Source organism: Rhinolophus ferrumequinum, chromosome 14 (assembly GCF_004115265.2).
Source record: "Rhinolophus ferrumequinum isolate MPI-CBG mRhiFer1 chromosome 14, mRhiFer1_v1.p, whole genome shotgun sequence".
NCBI lineage: Eukaryota > Metazoa > Chordata > Mammalia > Chiroptera > Rhinolophidae > Rhinolophus > Rhinolophus ferrumequinum.
The window spans coordinates 63,683,516-63,706,948 of NC_046297.1; the positions used below are offsets into that span (position 1 = coordinate 63,683,516).

General features: G+C 44.3%; 1 long non-coding RNA gene across 7 annotated transcripts in view; it reads left to right on the forward strand.

Annotated features, from left to right (window-relative positions):
• The first annotated feature begins 22,577 nt into the window (after positions 1 to 22,577).
• The window catches only part of LOC117033825 (uncharacterized), a 429,465-nt gene continuing 428,609 nt past the window's right edge, over positions 22,578 to 23,433 (forward strand). For all 7 annotated transcript variants that reach the window (XR_004424972.1, XR_004424969.1, XR_004424971.1 and 4 more), the window contains exon 1: positions 22,578 to 22,776. This is a non-coding gene — a long non-coding RNA (uncharacterized LOC117033825). The remainder of the gene's footprint in view (positions 22,777 to 23,433) is intronic.

Here is a 23,433-nt window from a genome sequence, read left to right on the forward strand (position 1 = left end):
CTCCCCAAAATGACCCCCTGCCTCGTCCCCCATACTGTTGTGATTCTTTTTTCAGCACTCCGTATGTTTCCTTCAGAGCAATGCCTATAATTCATAACCAATTTTTGTTGTTTGTGTCTTTGTGATTTTGTTTGTCAGCCTCCTTCCCCAGGCTGTAAAGCCCATGAGAACAAGGACGGCTTACGTCTTGTCCATCCTAGAAATCCTAGTGGTGCACTAGGTAGAGCCCAAAGCAGGGACTAGAAAACTAGAAGAAAGAAAAGGAAGGAGGAAGGAAGGGAAAAAAGAATGACAGAAGAGAAAAACTAGGGGTTCCTCAGGCAGGTGAGGTGGGGAAACCATTCCAGGCAGGGAACAGTATGTGCGAAGGCCGAGGGCATCAACCGGACTAGCTACATAATTTGCAGGTCCAGTGGAAACTGAAAATGCAGGGTCCCTTGTTCAAATATTATTAAGAATTTCAAGACATCTATAGCAGAGCAGTCAACGAAATGTAGGTACTTCTGCACTCAGGGCCTCTGTGACGGACGCACAGGTCGCCCACCCAAGAAGCGCCCCCTGGGAGATAACTATGATGGGCCACCGGTAGTTTCAGGATCTTGTCTCTCTCTGTCCACATGTGGGTCCCATGAGGTGGTCAACCCAACCTCCAGGAACCACACCACGTTTTCTAACAGCGGAAGCCGTTTTCCCGGAAGAGAACAGCATCTGTCTAAGTGTGTTCTTCCAAATTTGAGGTTGATGGTGAAAAATACTGCAGGACAGGAGAGCTGGGTACAAGTTCCACGCAGCGTTGTTTGGAGGAAAGCTGGAGAAAACCCTCAGCAGGCCCTGAATGGAGCTGCAGTGCATGGAGGTCTAGATCAAAGCCTGCTGGCTGAAGGCGGGGTGTAGACGGAGTTTCTATTAAATGAGGCTTATTCAGAGGCTAGTCAAGTCCTCCTCGTCTCTGTGCCTGGCGAAAGAGACAATTTGTTATCAGCCCAGGGCACGAGCCACGGGTAAAATGCTCTCTGATCCTGTCCCTGGGAAAACCTGTAATTTACAGGTCATCTTAGGGGATGACTTTCATTAGGACTTGGGTATTATGTTCTACTTCCCGTTGTGATGACCCAAGTCATTTGCACAGATCTGTGTAAAGGGCGCTGGTACTGGGGCAGGTCATTGAGGGAAATTCTGTCTGGTGACAACTTTGTACGTGGTGTGGGTGTGGGTGCTTGCACACACACGTGGCCTCTCCTGAGATTTGAACACATCCGAATATGAAAAGAATCATTGCTTTATTTGCTTTGTCTCTTTTCGGCCTAGAAAGAGCTGGTAATCCAAGAATCTTTGGAAATTACCTTTTTGAAGGCACTAGAGACTATACCCTGGTTAATAAGATGTCTTTCAGGAATGGAAAGGCAAAGGAAAGCAAGTCACATTTACTAGGCACTTACCCCTCTTCTGTGAGGCTCTTTCATGTACATGATTTCATGAACTCTATACCGAGAGTAGGGGTACTCATATACCCATTTTAAAGATGAAACAGTGAAAACTCAGGGGTTTTGGTGTTACCCCCAGTTCTAACACAGCATCATGATTTTAACCTAGGACTCTAAAACTCGTGTTTTTTTCCATGAAGCCACACTGCTTCTCACAGAAAGTGAAAACAGGATGAAAGAGCAGTGGAGACTTATTATTTTCCCTTGAGGATGAAAAAAAAAAAATCACTCTTAATATTGCGCATGGTTTAGCCATTAGCCTCAACTCAACTCCCAACCTGGCTGACACTGAAAGTCCCATCTTTTTCTACCTGTTCAACCAGAGTCAAGAGGCCAACAGGCAGGCATGATGGCCGATATAATCCATAGTAAGAGAAAATCCAAAAGAATAACAATTTGGACTCTGTACTATTTGAGAAGACATCTTACACTACCTCTTGATATTGAAATTTTGATCATTCCCACCATTTCCAGCAAATTCTTGCTTCCACATTTTGCTCCAATTCTTGAATCTCTAAGAGCTCTGCCCCCTTCTGCTCTGTGATTTGCAAGTTAGAAGAGGAAATGGCAGCTCCTTTCTTGCCTGCAGTTCAGAGGAGGGAGCAAAGACTCAAGGGGTCTGGCCTGAGAGAACGTGAGCATCATTTGCTCTTCTTTGAGGCTCTTCCCCTGGACATCCTGCATCTCCCTCTGAGACTTTTGCCCAAGCAGAGGAAGCGGTGAGACCCTAAGTCCCAAAATGGGGTTGGAGTGCCAACTCTGCCATGGACCAGCTGTGTGACTTGGGAGAAGTCACTTAATCTGTCCAGTTCTGTTTCCTGGTCTATAAAATGAAGATAATGGTATCCAATGTCTGTCACATACGGTTGACGAAAGACTTTTAAAATATGTGTATTTTGGCTCAACAATTCCACGTATCAAAATTTATCCAAAGGAAATACCAGGACAAGTACACAAAATGATATATGTACGGAGATATTCCCTGAACATTGTTTACAGGACTGAAAAATTTGATGTACTCTAATGTCTGTCCATATGGACTTTGTTAAGTAATTATGACATCGCCATATGTTGCAATAAGTACAGGCATTTAAATTGATACAGTAGATCTCTATTTGTTGAGATGTCAATTTATTTTATAGGTGATATTATTATATATGGAAAGGATACCCCTGGTAGACTATCCAAGGGAAAGGATACCCCTGGTAGAGTGGAAGGGCAGGTCTGTGAGACAAGATTATTTCACTGAACATCTTTTGATTTAGAAATGAATCGCTTTCTGATTTAGAAATGAAAAAGCAACCTACTAGCTCTAAACTCTTTTGCTTTTAGAAAGAACCCAGTAATTATTGTATTCGTTATCTTTTGCCATGTAACATGCTACCACAAAGGTAGTGGCTTAAAACAACAATGAACACTTATTATCTCAAAAAGTGTCTGTGGGTCAAGATTTTAGGGACAGCTTAGTGAGTGACTTTGACTCAGGGTCTTTATAGCCACAGCTGCAGACACCTGAAGGCATAACTACTGCTGGCTGTTAAGAATGAGTCTCAGTTCTTGGTGACATGGACCTCTCCACAGGGCTGCTTGAGTGTCCTCATCCTCAGAACTCGGCACTTGACTTCACCGAGAGCAGCTATTTCAAGAGCACGGCAGAAGTCACACTACCTTTTATGACCTAACCTCAGAAGGCACGTGCATCCTTTCTACAATATCCTATCGAGTTACAGAAATTGACTCTATTCAGCATGGAGGGGACTATATAAAGGTGTGAACACAGGAAGACAGGGACGACGGGGTCATCTGGAGGCTGGCTGCCATAATTCTATGCATGAAGAATCTTCGATAAACTGTGAATGCTATCCAAACAACAGGGAGCATTCCATGTTGCCCTTTCTCTTCCCTGGGGAGCATCTTGAGAGTAATGTCGATGTGTTTGCATCCTTGGGCACTCATTGTTTAAACCCTGTCTTCAAAGAGCTTTTCCTTTGAAGAATTCTAGGTAGCATGGAGGACAAAGCAAGGAGTAGAGCCCTAAGAACTTACTGTCCATGTCTTTGTCCATGGACCATCCATTTTGCAAATGGTATCAGAACACAGTTCACAATCACTGGTCTCCTTCACCCACCTGGGCACCTACCCATAGATGTCCTGGAGTGTCCCCCAGAAATAAAGAATGGAGCCTGTACCAGGCCCAAGTAACTAGGGCCAGTACCAGTGTTGTATTCATCTCTGTACCCCATGGGCTTGGCACAGTGCTGACACTTGCTGATTTTAATGAACACAGGAAAACATAATATGAAAGGCAAGTCTGCTTCTGCTACAAGAAGTGAATACAGTCAACCAGTGGCCAAAATAATTGTTTGATCTCATGAGATCTCATCTCCGATGCCCTACCTGCTCTCATCTTGTCTGGCCTACCTCCAATCCTGCTCCATCTGTTGCTTCTCCGCCCCTAATCCCCCATCTTCAGCTCCTTGGGTTGGATCCCTGGCCCAGCCATGTATTGGCTATTTGATTTTGTGCAAGTTACTTAATATTCCTGGGCCTCAGTTCCCTGATCTATAAAACAAGGATAATAATACTTCCTCACAGAGTTGTAGAAAGCTGAAATTAAAGAATAATACACACAGTGCCAGGAACTTAGGAGAAGTTAAATAAATGATTTCCCTCTCTGCTCTTTATGTTGTCAGGAGCTTTGTTCACGTTTCATTTTGTGGTTTGCTTTTGTCATTTAATATGATTTCACAATCATTTTTACAAGTTGTCACCTGGTATTCATAGGTATGTTTTTTATTGGCTGCATAATATTTTATCAACCATTTCCAATTATGGGATATTTAAAGTCTTTCAAAACTTTTGGTGTCACACATGACATGTCATCTTGGATTTTTTTCTGTAGGCTAATGTCCCAAGGTGGATATGATCCATCCATAAGCAATCTGAATTATTTCTATTAATGTATAAAGTGTGCGTGTCATTTCCCCAACTGGGGTTTCTACTGTTTGATAGCAAAGATTCCATCTCATACTCATAGCGTGTGGTGGTTAAGGGCACAAGTTTTGGAACCAGATAGACCCAAGTTTGAATTCTGACTTTGCCGTTCTGAAATTCAGCATCCCCAACTGTGAAATAAGAAATCTATACCTACACATTGGCGTCAGTACCAGTTACATGTTTCTGCATTACAAACCATCCTAAATTCAAATGCCTTAAGACAGCGACAGTCATTTATTTGGTTTATGTGTCTGCAGTTAGGCAGTGCTCGGCAAGGATGGCTCCCCTCTCCTCCAGGCAGTGTGAGGTGAGGCAGCCTGGGGAATCCAGTTGCAAGATGGTGCGCTCACATGACTGCCAAGTAGGTTGGGGCCTCTCCGCTGGGAACTCAGCTGGGGCTTATGGACTGGGAGTCTTGCTTCTCCTCCACATGGATTTTGTCATAGGTTTCTTGTATTTCTGTACAATATGGTGGCTCAGTTCTAAGAGTGAGTGTTCCAAGACCCCCGGGTGGCAGCTGGGTTGCCTTTTATGACCTAGCCCCAGAGGTCATATCGTGTCACTTCCATTTTAGTCACAAGCCCATCCAGATTCAAACAGAGGGAATGCTAACTCCACCTCCTGATGAAAGGAATGCCAAGAGTCACACTGTCAGAAAAGCTGACGGGATAGGAAATTCTGCTGAGTTTCCAAATTTATATTTGGAAAGTGAATTGTGCCGCAGGGTTGTAAGGATTTAAAAATTAAAAGAATAAGATATGTTTAAATGCCCAGTAGGTTGCCTGGCTCATAGTAGGTACTCAGTTCATAGTGGCTAGTTGATACGTGGACATGGAACCGACGAGAGTCAGAATCTCAGGGTAGACCTTCAACAGGTGTTCAGGGTGGAGTGATTTTCAAATGAGCTATATTGCAGTTATCTGAATCACTTTTTTTTTCACGTCACAAGAATAATGAAGAGTGTGTCTGTCCTGGTATTTGCTTTCCCACCCAGTGCTTCTCTTTTACAAGTTCATAACCTACTGCTTCAGTCAATCATAAAAAGTACTAGCAATAGACAACACTGTGTAGTATTGTTTAGCCACAGACCGTTTGTCTCGTGGTTGGGTCTTTCCAAACTGTCCTGTATGGCTTGGCCCCAAAATAGTTTGTCTACAGTGTATGAAAGAGGATGTCATGATAAGACAGGATGTAAACTTGACCTGCTGTCAGTCACGCAGGAGGTTTTGGCTGGGAATGTTCCTGGGCCGCTCAATCTCCGCGGCAGAGACACCCGAAGTGGAGCAGAACCTGCCTCTGTCTGACCAGGTTGGGTGGGGTTGGAAAGAACCATCAAAAAGACTCAGAGACAGGATGACATTTGTGCAAGTTCATAAGCAAATTGTGTCAGAGTCTCCGCTTAGAGCAGGGTTTCTCAACCTCAGCGCAACTGACATTTTGAACCAGACAGTTCTTTGTTGTGGGAGGCTGTCAAGTGCATCATGGGATGTTTAGAAGCATCCCTGGCCTGTACCTACCAAACACCAGCAGCACTTGCCTCATTATTTGTGACAAAAGTGCCTCTAGACATTGGCAAATGCCTCCTGAGGGGCAAAGTTGCCACCAGTAGAGAACCACTGGACTGGGTCTTCCAGTTGCCTGAGAATCTATCCAACTAAAACATCATTTTGACAGGTGCTGAGTTGATTTACAGAGATTATATTCAGGGTGTTTTCACTAGTCTTTGGAAACTAGTAAGGCTTTTGCTATAGAAAGTCCCCTCCAATTTAAAGTATTGGAAATTCTATGAAATAATTGGCCTGACCTCTTCAAAAAGCCAAAGTCATGAAAGAGAGAAGGTGGGAATGACTTTTACAGATTAAAAGAGACTCATGACTTTGTCCTTGATTGGGTCTGGTTAACACACACACACACACACACACACACACACACAGAGCCATAAGAGATATTTGAGGGGCAATTGGGAAAATGTGACAATGCAGTTATTGTTTAATATTAGGTGTGGATATAATATTATAGTTAATAGAATGTCCTTGTTTGGGGGAGATTCATGTTGAAATATTTAGGGGTGAATGAAGAGTTATATCTGTAACTTACTGTGAAATGGATCAGTGATCAAAAATAAACAAACATGTCAAAATGTTGATAAATAATGGATCTACATGCTAGATCTGTATTATTCATTTTTATCTTTCTGTGTATTAGAAATTTTTAATTAATTAAAATGAGGAGGGAAATAACGAACTAAAAGGCCTACCTCAGGGCCTTTGAACTTTCTCTTCCTTCTTCCTGAAAGGTTCTTTCCCCAGATATTCACATAACTGACTCCCTCACCTCCTTTAAGACTTTAGGTAATGTTGCCTTCTCTGTGAGGTCTTCCTTGATGTCCCTCTTTAAATTTCCAATACCCCTGTGTTCGTTCGTCAGGGCTGCTGTAACGAAGTACCACAAACCAGGTGGTTTAAACAACAGAAGTTTATCGTTGCTACAATTTTAGAGGCCAGAAGTCTGAGATCCGGGTGTCAGTAGGCCATGCTCTCTAGAAGGCGCCGAAGGAGAATGTGTTTCATGCCTTGCCTTTCTCTTCTTAGCTTCTGGTGTCGCCCGTAATCCTTGTGTGCTTTGGTTTGTGGATGTATCATGGTGATGTCTGTATTCATGTTCACATAACCTTCTTCCTGTGTGTGTGTGTGTGTGTGTGTGTGTGTGTGTGTGGCCAAATTTCCCCTGTGTACAAGGACACCAGTCATATTGTATGAGGGCCCATTCTTCTCCCGTATGCCTTCATCTCAACTTAATTAATTACATTTGCCATGACTCTTTTTCCAAACAAGGTCACAGTGTGAGCTGTTGGGGATTAGGACCTGAACATTTGAAATTTGGGGGGACACAGTTCATCCCATACCAACCCTCTGCTCTGCTTTATTTTTCCCTGTAGTATTTATCACCTTCTAACATAGGATATAACTTTCCCGCCTTCTTTATTGTCTGCCTTCCTCCATAGAGTGTAAGGTTCATGAAGGCAGGGATGCCTGTTTTCTTCACTGCTGCATCCTTGGTGTTGAGACCCATGCTCGATACATACTTGGTATCTAAATAGAAAGGAAGAAAGAAACGGAAGAGAGAGAGAGAGAGAGAGAGAGAGAGAGAGAGAGAGAAAGAAAAGTCAGTTTCTCAATTCTTTCTTTACAGCTTTGGACACCTTGTTGAGACTGAGTCGTTAAGTAAACCCACAGACACACAGGCTGTTAGAGCTTTAAAGCTCTCTGGAGATCCCTCTGTCTGGTTCTCCCATTTCACTGATGAGAAACTGAGATCCAGAGGCAGCAACTGTCTAATCCAATCACACAACATGAGCAGAATCGATGTCCTCTTTCCTGGCACTTTTAACCACAATTGCTGTCTTCGTTACATGTAGTTTTCCCAGTAGTCAGGAAATTTCCGGAGGACAATTTAAAAGCAATCAGTTTCCTTCTGTTTGACCAAGGACAGATGGGCACATGGTTCTGTTTGCCTTAGACAAACCGAGCTGATGAAGACATCACAGACTTCGGACCTGACGGGCCAGTTGAACCAGCCTGTGATATTTCGGGTTGATGTCAATCCGTTTAAACAGGTTATAAACCAACCCCATTAATCTTGGCCATGGATAAGGAAATGCTTTCTTTTAAGAGAAACTGCGCTTCTGGTTCTGGACCAAGAATTGCTCAAATCTGGACCTCGCAATGGAGCAACAATCCATCTGACTTGGATTATCTGGAAGACTGGAGGAAAGGGATGACATTCTTTAGTTAGAGCTGGAGACACTTAGCATAATGCCTGGCATCTAATAGGCCCTCCAAAGATATCAGCTGAATCGAAATTAAAAAAAAACAAACAAAAAAAACCACTAAAGTGATTTGCCTCATTTTCCTTAGAAACTACTAGTTACAATTATAGACTCAAGAGCCAGCTGACGGGGCAGCCAGATAGTTCAGTTGGTTAGAGCGCGAGCTCGGAACAACTGGGTTGCCGGTTCGATTCCCACATGAGATGCTGGGCTGCGCCCCCTGCAACTAACATTGATAACGGCGACTGGACTTGGAGCTGAGCTGCGCCCTCCACAACTAGATTGAAGGACAACGACTTGGAGCTGATGGGCCCTGGAGAGACACACTGTTCCCAAATATTCCCCAAATAAAAATTAAAAAAAATAATAATAAGAAGAAGTTATATGCCTGGGGTGTGAATACCCACCACTACTTAAAAAAAAAAAAGAACCAGCTGAGTAAGCTTGAATAGAATACTGAAGCTTTTGGTGCCTTGGTTTCCTCTTCTATAAAATGGAACTAATAATAGTGTTTACCTCATAGGTGTTGTGGGACTTCACTGTGGGCACCCACAAAAGTCACTCAGTACAGTGCCTGACACATTAAAAAGCTCTGTGTAAGCTTTGCTATAGTTTCTCCCTTAATTCACCCATTCATTTATTCAAGCATGAATAAGGACCTGTTTGGGGTTCTAAGCTTTATGCCAAGTATAAGGGATACAAAAGTACAAAGGTAGGGCCCCTGTGAGTACTGCAACCCACATCCCATGACTGATATTGTTACTGGAGAATCCACAGACCCAAGACATGGTGAGCACATGTTCGTACATATGTGTACAGGTATATTTTTCCAAGGTAGAGGACCCGTCGTCTTCATTATGTGCTCAGAGGGATGTTTGACCACCCCCCCAAACAGATTTTTAAAACCTGGTTAGGGACCTGCATTGTTATACGTGGAAACAGACAGGAAATGCAACACACAAACCTCATGCAACGTGGTAGTTGCTGTACAGGAGACCTATGCGAGGTACAAGGGAACCCAACAGGGAGGACCAAAGGCTTCCTTCAGGTATCTGGCCAGGCTTTACATAGGACGTGGCTGTCTGAAACATATGATGGCCCCTGGCTGCATTCATGGAGGAATGGTGCACTGTAGACACACATGAAGAAAGCACAACAAATGAGGGTGAGAACGTGATGGCTCTCAGAGATATGTTTGCTTTGGTTTCTAGGGGGAAAAAAGCAAGCTCACAAAGAAACTGAGCAAGTCGTCTTGTAAGTTAACTATATTAAGAGAGGTAAGAAAAAGGACCTGGACTTGAGAATCAAACAGACCCAGGGTTGAATTTTGGCTGTCACTTACCAGCTGTGGAGAACGTGGGCAAGTTTTAACCTCTCTGAAACCTATTTTCTCCAATGCCAAGTTGGGAATCATGAATAATATTTGTAGGTCTTCAATGTAGCATTTGGCTAGGATGGATTGTATTGTTTGTTCACCACCATTCACTTTCTTTCCATTCTTGCCCTGCTTTCTTGTCAGTAGTATATACTTCTGTGTCCCCTGGCTTTGGGCTTAGCTCATGTCAACCTGACCAGTGGATTGTGAGTGGCTCTGACGTATGGCAAGTCTGAGCAGAATCTTTAAACACATATGCTGGGTTTGCTAATGTCTCCCCTGCTGCGAGACACTCTCTCTGCTGTGAGAACAACTTGTCTCATACATGGGCTCGTCCATTAGCTCAGATCTAGGAATGAGCAGATACATTGAACCAAGTTGAGCACAGCCACAGATAAACTGCACATCAGCAAGAAAGTAAACTCCAACCACTGCAACCTGGGTGATGTTTGTTGCTGCAGCAAAAGCTGACTAGTACACTGACGCATCATTCATGCCCAATCACTGGTTTCTCCCCTTCTTATTTACCAAAAACAAAACAGTGAACTCTATGAGGAGAGTGAGGCTACATTTAATCTGCTAGGAAACACTTCATCTATTAAGACAGAAGAAGAGAGTCAGCTAGGACAGGGTGGAGTTGATTGGCGTGTGTCCCAGAGGCGACCAGCTCTACACCAAGTCATGTCCTCTTTCGCGGGGCACACAGTACGTCACTGGGTTCTGGCAAAAGGAAGGTGGATGGATGTGATGGGAAGAAATTCCAGGTCCGGCATGCCCGCTCCTTCATGCTCTTTTCCCCTTTAGGCCGACTGGAATGGTGACCCCAGGGCAACTTGGAAGGTACATATAAGAGGTGCAGAACTGTTATCAGCCTAGAGCCCCAAATGACTCCCTGGACCCTTACTGACCAAGATGAACACAGCTGGACATTAATGAAAGCAGTAAAAACAGATATCATTCAATAAATACTGACCATAAGGGAACGTACTGAGTTCCCATTCCAATTTGCGCACAGGTAACTGGGTGTTTAAAAGGGAGAAGGGGAGAGCAGGGAGGGGGAGTGGGGGCTCAGTGGAGTCAGGAAACTGAAAAATGAGAAAACGGGAAGGGGTTGGGTCTACTGTGGGGGGTTTGCTAACTGGTGCTTATTGAAGTCAGGGTCCTACCCTCCAACAGAGGCTGGGACACAGGGGCCTTATCTTCAGGTATTGGCTGGAACACTCAATGCTTGAGGTAGCCTTGAGCTTTCTCAGGCAGGCACATTAGGCGGGGCTCAGGTCGTCCTCGGGGTGTGGCCTTGAGCTGTCTGAAACTACTATGTTAGTGCTTGTTCAAGCCTTTACAGACCAAGGTTGAATCTAGAAGAGGGCTCAGAGAAACCTAGCTAGAGTTTAACCAAGAAGACAATCGTTGTCTTTCCCTCTACAGGGTTTGTTCCATTAGTTTACAAACCTAATGGTTTGAAACCCAAGAGATACTAACACAGATGGGTACAAGCCAAGGGTTTAAGTAGTGATAATTCTTAACAAATGTATATTAAGAGTTTAATAGGTGCCCAACACTGTACTATAACCTACAACCACAAAACCTCATTCAGCCCACCGTATAACTCTGTGAAATAGATGTGATTGTTCCCTTTTACATACACACACACACACACACACACACACACACACACAAGTTGAGGATCTGTGTGGTCAATAACTTATTTTTGATCATGTGTCTGGAGAGCGGCAGAAGCAGATTAAAACCAGATAATTTCGGCTTCAGATTCAGTGTCATGACACACAGCATTGATTTTTGGTGTTCAGCAAATTTGGAAAGACAAGTAGGTGCGGTTTTGACCTGAGCCCCAAGTACAAAAACCTAGGACAGTATAAGGAAAAAAAAATTCTACTTCTCCAAGAACACTTGGGCCTGAGAAACCACTAGATACAGGGGAGGATAAAGTGTAGAGGAGCCAAGAAAGACAGGAAGATGGGGACCCAAAGAATCAGGCTGGACAAGCAGCCAAGGAAACTTGGTGGGAAGTGACAACATACGCCTAGGAGGGATTGGTTCATATTTAATCATGAATCAAGCTAGAAGAGTTACATGAGGCCGTCATCTCATTTTCCTTAACTGTGTATATTGGAGTGACCCGAATTTCCCCCCAAACATAGAAATGATAGCTACATGTTCAAATTCCACTGGGTTGAGACCCAGTGGACAGACCCAAGGTAGAGGCATATCCAGCAAAATCAAGTACCCTGGAGACATATACAATAGAGGAAAGAGACATTAGGGGTTAAGAAACCTAGTTCTAGTCCTGGTTTGGCCTGTAACTAGCTGTGTGAACTTGGGCAGGTCAGTTTCACCTCTTAGAACCCGTGCATAAATAGGGGGTTAGGTTGGAAATTTTTTGTGGTCTCTTAGCCATGACAGACTGGTCATTGGCAGTCACTCATCGGGGCCAGGTTCCATGGAAACAGATCTATTAGGTGTCCTCTCTCCTCTGGCAGGAAAGTAAGATACAATGTCTGGTCTTATGCATAGAGGCTGCAACTCATTCAGAATCACAGCGCTGCAGAATGAGAGAGCTGGAAGTAAGTTATCATCTCCCTGGACCCTCTCATTATACAGGTAAGGAAACAGAACGGAAGCACAGAGAGGGGAAGCCACTGTACTAAGGTCACACAGCTCTGAACTAGCAAAGCTGGAACTAGGACCCTGTTTTTGATACTGAGCGTGGGGCTTATTCTGAAACAGCCTACTGCCAGGATATTGGAGGAAGAGTAGGCGGGAATTACCATTTACTGAGCACCTACTATGTGTGGGACCGCATCTTGGATTCTATACTCCGTCTGTAAATATATAACACATTTCATTGAGTAACTGCTATGTCCTAAACCCTGAGGACACAGAAGTGAACAAGACAGAGAAGCCCTCTCCTGGGAGCTCACTTTTCAGTGAGAAGGGATGGGAATAGCCAATAAGCAAAATTTACAAAGTAGGAAATATCAAGGAGTACCGTCAAGAAAATACCCAGATGTGCTATCAGGAAGAGAAACGTACTGCACACGGACCAGGCAGCTGCATAACCCAAAGTGAACAAAGCCGGCCTCCCAGTGTTTATCTTATCTCTTATCTCATCCCCACAAGCATGTCATGAAGTAGGTGTTATTATTTTCATTGCTCAGATGAGGAAACTAAGACCCAGATGCCTGGGGCAAGTTCATTGCAGATCCCAGCTCAGTTCTGTCGAGCACAAAGCCCACACCTTGCTTCACTGCGTCCTGCATTCCGTTTTGATTTTTTTAGTGAAAATATATACACAAAGTATATACATATAAGAGGTGTGATCACAAAAATATAATGAATGATTAAATAAAAAAAATTTATTACAATGAAAGACACATTGCCATGAATCCCCCTCAAAACACTCCCCCTCACTTCAAAAACACATATCCAGTCATTCTTGCCACTTTCTGAAGCAGTTCTGGAAGTCCTCTTTTGTGAGTGTCTAAAGACGCCGTCGTGGCTGTCTCAAAGTCCTGAATCATTTTGACTTTGGGCAAGAGCCAGGAGTCACAGGGTTTCAGATCCGATGAATAAGGTGGATGGGGATACCATATTCTTGTGATGCCGTTCCATTCACTTTTTTCTGCTTTAACTACAGATGTGAAGCCTAAGACTGAAGCAGCCACCTGATAACCACAAATGAGCCGCGGCACCGATATCAAGTTGCCTCCAGAATACCACTTAGTGGGAAACGGAAGCCCTTATTTGTTTAAACCACTTTTGTTTGTTAAATTTTTTTTATCGGGGAATGTTGGGGAACAGTGTGTTTCTCCAGGGCCCATCAGCTTGAAGTCATTGTCCCTCAATCTAGTTGTGGAGGGCGCAGCTCAGCTCCAAGTCCAGTGGCCATTTTCAATCTTTAGTTGCAGGGGGTGCAGCCCACCACGCCATGTGGGAATTGAACCAGCAACCTTGTTGTTGAGCTCTCACTCTAACCAACTGAGCCATCCGGCCGCCCCTTTTAAACCACTTTTAGTGCATTTTCTGTTACCTGCAGATGAAAGCACTCCTAAGGGTAACCACTGTCCTAAAGAGCAAAGAAATTATCTTTTTTTTGTTTGTTTATTTTTTAACCTAAGAGGAGAAACAATATGTTCTTTCATCTCATGCTTAGGGCTAAGTTTTCACTGTGGTTCTCCAATAGCCTTCCTTTTGCACGCTGTTGTCAGTGCATTCTTGAATTAATCACTAGGAAGAGAAATAGCCTGACAGTCTAGGCTTAGACTGACTATTGGGTGAAGTGGATATTGAAGCATCAACCAAAACGTCCTACAGCAGCTACATGTGATCACAGGATGAGTAATGACATTATGAACACTGAAACAATAGGAATACATCATGAAGTGAAGGACTAGGAAATATCAACTTATTGAAAGGAAAGCCTATTTATAACACAACCCGTTATAAACAAAAAGGCCAAATCAGAGATCAGGGAGAAATATGTGCCACTTATGTGGCAAATGAAGTGTTCATATTCCATAGGTCACTCCTGAGAATTTACGCTAAGGAAATCATCAAGGACGTGTGCAAAGGTTTAGTCACAGGATGTTTGTAGCAGTACTGTGTTTAACAATGAAACTTTGCTAATGAGATGAATTTGCAGCAATACGGTACTGGTTAAGTAAAATATGACACAAACTTCAAATGGAGTGCTGCAGGACTATTAAAAAATAACGTAGAAATATGTGCACTCTTCTGGAAAGATGATTGTGATGTGGTATTAAGTGACAAAAGGAGAATACGAATAAGGTATATTGTTTGATTCTATTTTCCTCAAGGAAAATGTAGGTATGCGTGTGTGTGTGTGTGTGTTTGTACAATTGTCTAGAAAGATATATAGTCCAGAGTTAACAATGCTATTTCTGGTGAGTGACATATTTGTTGATTTTTTTTTTTATAGCAAGCTGCTTTTGAAAAACAAAATAAAAAAGGAAGGGAGGGAGGAAGGAAGGAAGGAAATAAGGAAGGAAGGAAAGAAACTTAATTTTGGGAACAAATATCAAACAGTAAAAGAACACCTCCACATAAAAAATGAACAATGGGCCTGAGTGAGATACATTCATTTAAAAAAAAGTGCAATGAGCCACTAAACACATATGTGAGTATTCCCTCCTGGTAATTCTTGGTAATAACCTAACACGCAATTAAAATAAAAATGTGATGCAATTTTTTTCTCTTTCCTTCTCTCTCTTTTCATTGAACTGGAATGTTTCTCCCCCATGAAAAAGAGAACACCTTGGTTGGGAATGCAAGGATGCAGTCAAGTTCACAGTAAAACCTTTCTGAACAACAGTTTGTCAATAGGCAGAGTTTCAAAAACTCTCGTTCTCAGGGACCCCACAGGTCCTCCACTTCAGGAGGCAGAACCCACAGAAGGCGTTAGAGGTTCCCACCAGGATCCATGTTCCAGGATTTTCATGTCAGTTTTCTACATAATGAAGAATGATCGATGGAAACAGTCTGACCTTTCAGGGAGAGAGAAACAAAGTACATTATTAAGAAGTATTTAAAAGCATATTTAAACATATTTAATACTGTAGGGAAATGTTTTAATACTGAAGACAAAGAAAAGCAGGTTACAAAGAAGCATATGTGATATACTAATTTTGAAGAAATGAAACCTATATTTATATGCTTATTTAGCATATAGTTAAGAAAGACTGAAATAATATAAATCAAAATGGTAATAACATGTATCTCAGGTAAGGGGATAGTGGACATGTTTGATGTTCTTTACATTTTTCTGCACTAACAAATTTTTTAATGATACATACTCATTAGTGTATTAGTAACCAGAAAAAATCCAAACACTATAAAGATATCCAACAAGCCCTATGTCACAACACTTGTTGAAATTAATAAGCACTCATATTTTTTAGGTACCTATAAAGTGTCAAGCACTGTGTTATATATGATTTGTTTCATTTCATTCTCATAACAATTCTGTGATGGAAATACCCTTATTAGACCTAAAAAGTATGACACCATGTTACAGATGAGGAAATTGAGGCACAAGCAGCTGCAGAGATTTGCCCAAGATTACACAACTGATAGATTCAAACTCAGGTTCATCTGACTCCAAAGCCTATATTTTCAACCAACTCATAAGTACACTACTTCTCCAGAGGGAAAATAATAAATACATATTTCCTCTTCACCTATACTGATTAGCTATTATCTCAAAATACAGACAAAGAGTCCTCTGGGATTTGAGCAATTTGATTGTGATACAAACAAATCCTCTGTGAAATTTAGGGAAGAGAGATTTTTTTTTTCACTCACTCGTATTTTTTTATTGAGATATAATTGACACATAACATTGTGTAAGTTGAAGGTGTACAATGTGTTAATTTCATACCCTTATCTATTGCAGTATTATTACCACCCTAGCATTGGCTAATACCACCACGGCACATAATTGTCGTTTCTTTATTTGTGGTAAGAATGTTTAAGATCTGTCTCTTGGTAACTTTCGAGCATATAGTACAATATTGTTGACCATAATCACAATGCATGCATTACATACTCAGAACTTACTCCTCTTCTAACTGCAAGTTTGTACTCTTTGACCACCATCTCCCCATTTTCCTGACCTCATAGCCCCTGGCAACCACCATTCTACTCTCTGTTTCTAGATTCCATATATACGTGATGTCACACAATATTTGTCTTTCTCTGTCTGACTTATCTCACTTAGCATAATGCCTTCAGGGTCCATTCATGCTGTTGCAAATGGCAGGATTTCCTTGTTTCTCATGACTGAAATCTGTCATTTTGTGTGTGTGTGTGTGTGTGCGTGTGCATACATATACACACGCACTGGGGGTGCCAAAAAATGTATACAAGTAGACACAATTTCATGAACTTGTCAGACTGCGTGCGCACGTGTTTGTGTGTGTGTGTGTGTACACACACGTGAGGTCTGATAATTAAGTTCGCAAACTTGTTGCAATGATGTTGCTAAACTTTTCTGATATCAGAGGGATTACTCATTATGATTTTGTACAAACTGGACAGTTAACCAGGTTTACTATTTGGAAGTGCTGAAAAGGCTGCATGAAAAAGTTAGACAACCTGAACTTTTTGCCAACAATTCATGGCTCTTGCATCACGACAATGCACCAGCTCACACGACACTGTCTGTGAGGGAGTTTTTAGCCAGTAAAGAAATAACTGTATTGGAACACCCTCCCTACTCATCTGATCTGGCCCCAATGACTCCTTTCTTTACCCAAAGATAAAGGAAATATTGAAAGGAAGACATTTTGATGACATTCAGGACATCAAGGGTAATAGGACAACAGCTCTGATGGCCATTCCAGAAAAAGAGTTCCAAAATTGCTTTGAAGGGTGGACTAGGTGTTGGAGTCGGTGCATAGCTTCCCAAGGGGAGTACTTCGGATGTAACTGCAGTGATATTCAGCAATGAGGTGTGTAGCATTTTTTCTAGGATGAGTTCGTGAACTTAATTGTCTGACCTCATATACACACACACATATATAATGGAATATTAGTTGGTCTTAAAAAAGAAGGGAATTCTGACACTTGCTACAACACAGATGAACCATGGGTACATTATGCTAAGTTGAAATAAAACCAGTCACGAAAAGAACTATACCATATAATTCCACTTATACGCAATACTTACAGTTGTCAAACTCAGAGACAGAAAGTACAATGTTTGTTACCACGGTATGGAGAGAGGGGAGGATGGGGAGCTAGTGTTTAATGGGTGCTGAGTTTTAGGGTTTTTCAAGAGGAAAAGAGTTCTGAAGATGGTGATGGTTCCCTGGCAATGCCACTGAATTGTGTGGTCAAAAATAATAAAAATGGTAAATTTTTATCTCATGTATGTCACCACAATTAAAACAGTAAAGTGAAAAAAATCTGAGACCTTGATTAAGCAACCCACGCAGGATCACACGGCAGCTACTAGATTCACGCCCAGGTCTGTTTCCGACACCAAATGGCACCCCCTTTCCAAGTTCCCCACTTTGGGATGATCACTGTGGTTCTAGAATTGTTCTAGAAGGGTTCACTCCTTGAGAGTCCACTGTCTTGGTCTCTGCTGCTTAAAATACAACCCCTCCTGGCTTCATTTCACCTGGGGGTAGGTGAGCTATAGAAGACCCAGGTGTGCGGACTTGGTGTCAAGTCCTGGTTCTGCCACTTGCTGGTTATCTGATCTGAGAGTCAAAACCAGTGAGCTCTCTGGGCCTCAGCTTGCCCTGAGGAATGAGCGTTATAACGTCTCCATCTGAGGGCTGTTCAGAGGCTGAAGAGGGAGGTGAAGCTTAATCAGTAACTACTTGGGTTGCCAGGTGGGGCTGGTGCAGACACAGTTATGACCCCTACCTGGAGAAGGAGATGCAGCCTAACTTCTCTGAACTCACGGGAAGAGGAGAGACTGGGGCTGCGCCATGGAAGACAGAGGACATCTGAGCCCGAAAGAAGGACATTCTAGGAGAAAAGAAAAAATCTGATGAGATGGGACAGTTAGATACTAGGTAGCTAGGGTGAGAAAAGAGGAACCTTCACCTTCTTAAGGTAAACCTGGACAGACTAGAGGTTATCAGAGCGGAGCAATCTGAAGTCAGAGGGACCTGTTAGGTTGTTGCAAAATCAGAAGGGAGGGATGGAAGCCTATTTTAGAGCGATGACCGTGAGCGTGGAGAACGACGGGTGGGTGACTCCACAGGACCTAACCACTGGGTAGATGTTGGGAAGTGGGAACTCAGGGGCTCGGGGCCTGAGCAAGTGGAGCGGCCAGTCCTAACCATGATTATTAGGGCCTTTGAGGTCAGACCGAAAGCAGAGGACTGAATTTCAAATCGGAGGTTTTCAGAGAACATTCTGGATAGAAGCAGCCTCTGCCTCTTTCTTCCCCCCATAAATGTTCATTGCTCAGGACTGGATGCTCGGCTCACTTAAATACACTCCCTGCCTGCGTGTGTGAGCTCCCAGTGAGCTCACTCCATACAGCTCACTGCATCAGCCACTATCCTTTATGTTGATGACTGAAACTGGTATCTTCAGTGGAGACCTCTCCTATCATGGTGGGACTCTGAGAGCCACCTGCCTCCTGGACTTCGTTTGGAAGGCCCAAAGATTTGTTCAACTCGACCACTCCGTGATCAAGTAAATGTACTCCATGCCTCACCCATATCTGCATCTTGTCCACACGTTCCCCATCTGAATGAACAGTACCGCCAACCCCAACTGCTGAAACTAGAAACCTGGTCCTCACGCTTGATTCCTCCCTCCATTTCCCCTAGCTTTCTTCACCAGGTGGGTTTGGTTTCCTAAATGTTCTTTTGCCCTCACCCCTTTCTCTCCATTCCGGAGGCAACTGCTGGGGTTCATACTCTTACTGTTTCTCACCAGGATTTCTGCCACCACCTCCCAGTCTGAAATCTGTCATCTGCGTGACTATCGCAGCAGTCTTTCTACGAAGCAGGACAGCTCACGCCACCTCGGACCTGCTCACAGGTCTTCAGTGGCTTCCTCCTTCCTTCAGGAAAAAGACTAAATCACTCAGCATGGGATTTCAGGCCTCTCAGACTCTGGTCTACCCCTCTATGCCCTGTTTACCCTTCACCACTTTTCCAATAGTGATTTTTATATTCTAGCCACATCGAAGTGCTTAGAGTTTTTCAAATTCCACAAGCATCCACGTCCTTCCCTTTGCTCAAATGTCCCCATTCTCCTCTCTGTCAAACCGGCAAACTCCAAGCTATTTTTCAACTTTCAGCTCAGTCGTGGACACCTTCCCTGGGGAGCTTTCTCAGCCTGTGCCAAATAGATGCCTCCCTTTGTGCTTCTACCACACCTGGCACCTTTCCTTTTTCCTTCTGCTATCACAGGATCCAGGATGTCCGTTCATTCATTCAGTCATCGGTTCTACACATATTTACCGAGCTGGTGCTGGGGATACAATGGCAAGCTGAAGACACGTGACTCCTGACCCAATGGAAAAGGATGACTGCCTGTCTGACTCAATAAGCCTTTGTGAAATGATTGATGATCTTGTTTTCATGTGCCTCCAGGCCTCTGCCCTTGACGTTCTGTTGGCCTGGAACATTCTCTCCAGTCTGCACAGCTAGCTAGCTTCTTGGTCAGATTATCTACAGCCCTTTCCCTTCCTGCCCCCGCCCTTTCTAGCTCTTCACCCAGATTTAGCCTTTCAATAGCGTTTATCACTGTTGAAACTACCTTGTCTCTTGGATTATTTGTCTGCTTCTTCTCACTAGAATGAAATCCTCTCAAGAGCAGGGACCTTGCCTCTCTTATTGCCCACAGAGCCTGGGGGACTAGTACGTGCCTGGCACATGCACGATAAACGAATGGGTGGATTTTGTAGATAAGGAAGCAGATGTAGGAAAGGGCAAGACTGGTTGTGAGCATGAAATTGTTTAAGTGTAGACCCAATACCAACTAACCGTGGGGATTTCAGATGCACAGCGGAGAGTGGCAACTGAAAAACAAGAACGCAGCGAACAGATACAGGAGGTGAAGTAAAAGGTGGGAGGAAATGTGCTAATGTCGCAGCAAGGACTTGCCTGTACTCTAAAATGGATAGATGTACAAATAGAACAACGCCAGTACTTCACTGTCTTCTTCTGGGTCATCATCTCTTTTGAACCCTTGCAGAATTATTGAGGAAAATGTGGTAAAGAAAGATTTAACATTTAACAATTCCTTCAGCCTCAGCTTAGCTTCCTTTTCTTCTACTAAAAACAAATAACTTAAATTTAAAAGTAGCAACTATAAGGTGTTCATATTTTAAAATAAATTAATTTTTCCTATCTTTCAACCCTGCATTTATCCATATACATATATAGATAACTATATATATTCCTATGGTATATTAAAAGCTGTCTAATGTTCATGTATTTATCTAATACTCATGATACATATATATATAAAATATATATGTCTATGCTATATAAATTATATATAGTATAGATATCATCTATATATGCCTAATAAAATGTCTGGGATTTATCTAATATTCATGAAATTTATTTCTAGCTGATAAAATTTTTGGTTTTATTTTCTGTATCTTATTTTCCGTATCCTGCGTAGTTTTAATTTTTTACACTGTACACATATTGTAGCAAATGATATTATAAAAACAATTGGAAACAGATGGACCAAAATGTAATTGATAATTAATTTGGGATGAGAGGGATATTAAGATATCGTCTTTGTATTTTTTTTTTTTTGAAAGAAAAGATGTTCATTTTAAAGAGGGATGTTTTAAAAGGGAAAATGTGAATCTAAGACGAGGGCCTCAGGGCAAGACGGCGAGCGGACACCAAGTCGCCGTTGAGTGAGTCCTGGGTCAAGGTGTCTTTTAAGGAGAAGCCCCAGCGCAGACAACTAACAGGAAGGATCCTGGTAGCTAGGGCCAACGGCCCAGCAAATGGATAGGTTGCTGTTACTAGAAGCTGGGCCTCTCTTGGCCTTGGAGCATCTAGCAGGACAAGGGCTTCCGCAAGTAAACCAGGGTTGGTTCCTGAGAGAACATATGAGTCGTGAAAGGACAACTACAGCCCCCTAAATAGATGCGGAAGTTCAATAACTGGAGTTCAGACACCCGTCCAGCCCCTCAGAGGGAGCCAGGCACAAAACACATGTTTCAAGATTATAAGTCAATGTGTGTAGCAGGCGGTACAGGGGCATCAACCGAAGTTTTTTTTTTTTCCTTTTTCCAAAGAGGAGAACTATTCACGCTGGGAAGAAGCCATGGCCATTGGAATAGGAGAAGTTGAGGGGCGAACGGGCCAAAGATCCCTGGGTGGAATGAAATATTAGGGAGCGTAGGGCACTGGGCGGGGGGGAAGAGAGGGGCAGCCTTCGTTTCCATTGTGTTAAAATCGCCCTCTTGGCGTGTCCATCTTTTCCCAGGACTGTCATCTCCTTCTATGGTCTGTGCCTAACTCGGCTTTTAGTCCCTCCTTCCCATCGCCTAGCAGGGCGCCTGGCTCCATGAAAGTGCTCCAAAAATGTTGAACTGAACCGAGGCAGCTCCTTGCATCGGTCCTGTCCGTGGGCTTATGTCAAGAAAGCAAGATAAACACATTTCACGCGGGAGACCAGCATTCTCTGGTTCCTCTGGGGAGACTATTGGGGATTCAAGAGCTACTTGAATTCTCTCCAGTGGAGGGGGCGGTGCAGACCGCCGGCCCTCTGCAAGGGTTTGACCACCTCAGCCCTTGGGGACAGCTGGAGATGTCGAAGGAGGAGGGAAAGTGCTTGCCCTCCTCACAGGCCCACGGGTGCTGGACGGTTCCCAAGGAGGCGCTTGCATCACTAGGGATGAGTCTAAGTCAGGCGTCTTGTGCGCGACGACGTGCTCCTATCTCAGAGCACCTTGGTCCTTAGAAGTTACTGAACTCGCCTTCCCCATCTGGCAAGTGGGAAGACTCCCTGCGTCCAAGACGCCGGGGGTGGGGAGGAGCGCAGAGAGCCGGGCCGCGGAAAGCGCCAAGCACACGCGAGCCGGCATCCCCTGAGGGTCGCGCTGGCTCGCTGGCCCGGGACCAGTGCCGCTAGGACCCCATCCCCATTCGCAGCGCGCCCTCCCCGGCGCGCTCCGGGCTCGCGGCGGCCCAGGCCCGCCCCGCCTGCACGCCGCTCTCCAGCGCTCGGTGGCCCGGGCAGCAGGCGGAGGGGAGCAAGGGGCCGAGGGCCGGGCGGCGGGGAGCCTGTAGAGCCCGGAGCACCGGGGCCCCGGACGCACGCGGCTGGCCCTGCGGCGCGCGCTTCCCCTCCCCCGCGGCCCGGAGCGCGAGCCGCCGTGACGTCACGGGCCGCCCGCCAGCCCAGCGCTCCAGCGGGCAGAGCGCGTGCGGACGCCGAGCACATGGGCCCTCGGGCCGGGAGGGCTCGGGGCGGCCTGGATTCCGAGGAGCAGCGAGGGGCTGCGAGCGAGGCTGGGCCCGGGTACCCGCGAGCAGCCTCCGAGTGGATCTCCACGCGGGAAGGATGTTGGCGGCTCCGGTGACACGGCTTGGATCCACCTTCCAGTAAGTTAGAATTTTTCCCTCTGCGTTTCTGGAAACTCGCAAGCTTCGGGGCCTGGCGGGTAGGGATGTGCAGTGAGTGGCTGGACAGAGGAAGGGGCTTTCGGATTCTGATCTGTGTGTGAGAACCATGTACTTTCCTCATCACCAGACTGGAGACTGGCAGCGAGTTTGGGCGTTTGGGAAGGGGGGAGGGGAGGAGAGTGACATCGAATGCCCTGGGCATAGAGATAATTCTGGATTTTGTGCACTTGATCAAGGGTGTATTACCTAATCTCTAAAAATAGACCATCTTTAATCAGTATCTGTTTGGGGTCGCAGATGTGGTTTGGAGGCCCCTTTTGCGAGACTACAAGTCTGGGAGCCATATGATGCTCCTTCCATCCTTTGACCATCCCCCCCCCCCCACGAGATGATTTCCGAAGACTCAGCAACTCTGTTTTTTGAAACTTTCTCTGCTTTTGCTTTGCCTTTTCCAGATTTGCTGGATGCCCGCACAGCCTTATCTCCATAATTCTTTCTTTTTGGATGGGCTGTTGATTTAATTAGGGTTATTCTCTTTCGGCTAATGTGCTCTTATTTATGCCAGTGTTTGTGGTCTGGTGTAGACTTTCAGGAAGGGCAGCCACGAGGCTGCATGGGTCTGGTGTGTGGATACAA